This window comes from Trichosurus vulpecula, unplaced genomic scaffold (genome assembly GCF_011100635.1).
Source record: "Trichosurus vulpecula isolate mTriVul1 unplaced genomic scaffold, mTriVul1.pri scaffold_59_arrow_ctg1, whole genome shotgun sequence".
Taxonomy (NCBI): Eukaryota; Metazoa; Chordata; class Mammalia; order Diprotodontia; family Phalangeridae; genus Trichosurus; species Trichosurus vulpecula.
Window position 1 is genome coordinate 18,866 of NW_023494542.1, and position 1,549 is coordinate 20,414.

The following is a 1,549-nucleotide window of genomic DNA, read 5'->3' on the forward strand; positions in this document are numbered from 1 at the left end:
GTTAAGTATGTGTTTTCTTGAGCCTTGGTTTGCCAGGGCTGTTAGTAGGCAGGGCCTAGTCTTTTCCAGAAAGTGCAAAACATACTCACTTGCCAGTGTGTGTGAAAGACTGTCTTGTTTTCTTTTTTCCCTCCCAACAGGACCTGCTTTCCTTTCTAAATCAAAAAGGGCCTCTCGCCCATGGCATTTTCAGGGTATCTGGGGATGGAAAATCCTTCAGAGAGATGAAGGAGAAACTTGACTCTGGGGCTGAGGTGGACTTCAATGCTGAGGTGGACACAAAGAACATTCTGGTGGCAGCATGTGTCTTAAAGGTAGGAAACGGCTTCCACCCTGCTCCAGGGCTTCTAGCAGGCACAGGCATGGTGCATCTGGCTTCCTTCGTTTTGAAGGTTCGGGCCCATTTGCAGGAAACTTGAGTAGATTCCTATTCTCTGGAAAAATCAATAAAGAAAAGTTTCTCCCAAATAAAATTGAAGTTGGTACCCACACACTTTCAAAGCCTCTACCTTGAGATGCCAAATGCCACGCAGGCAGCGTCCCTAACATATTCTAAGACCTCTCTCCAAATCTCCTTCTTTTCTAAGATCCTCCCCTCTCCCTGATCCTCACAACATCCCCAAACATCTTAAATAACTTTATAAATAAATTCAAAATGAGTTCACCAAAATAAACCTATCCTTATTCAGAGATTCACAACTTCCCCCAAAAGGCTAAATATCAAACTTTTTGCATTTCTTTTTAATTCAAAAAATTCAGTTTTCCTTCTGAAATAGTAAAAGTGCTCAGAGACAGCATGCTACTGCTGCCAGAGTTACTTCTTCCTCTGGTTTTTTCCCTCACGTTTTACAAATGTGAAGAGGAGATGGGAATTCCTTGAGCCACAAGGAAGGCCTCTTCCACTGCGTATCTTCATTACAGACCCATGACACAGAACAGGAGAGAGCTTAAATAGGACCTAGTCCAGCACCACCAACTTTGCAGATGAAGGAATCAAAGCCCACAGAAGCTTCATCTTGCTCAAGGTTCTCAGCCTTTGAGATTCTCTTCCTTTCTCACTCATCCCAATCCCACTTACGATATTCTTCCACAAGATCACCTAGAAATTGGTGGTAAAATTAATGAATCTCTTTTTCTAAAATGTCTTCTTACTATTCTTCGCATGCAGCAGCTAGAGTCAATGGCTGCTTTACATGGGGTTTTGAGAGAAAGAAGGCCCAGGTAGACACTGCACCACCAATCAAGGGTTTGCTTTTCACAGAAGTAGAGATGGCCTGAAATGCCAGAGGCTTGTTATTCCTCTTCCAGGAAATATACATGGAAAGCAGAAATGAGAAAAGAATGGAATTATACCCAGTTAGGGAATCAATCAGTCAATAAACATATTTGAGCACCTACTCTGTGCTAAACACTATGCTAAGTACAGAAAAGTAAAATGGAGTTCCTATTCTCAAGAAGCTCACAGTCTAAAGGGGGTAGATGACATGGGCACAACTGTATGCAAACAAGATATATACCAGATAACTGGAGGTAATCCAAAATGGGGAAG

General features: G+C 42.3%; 1 pseudogene; it reads left to right on the forward strand.

The window, feature by feature from the left end:
• Positions 1-362: 362 nt before the first annotated feature.
• Positions 363-1,549, forward strand: part of LOC118833367 — a 19,559-nt pseudogene continuing 18,372 nt past the window's right edge.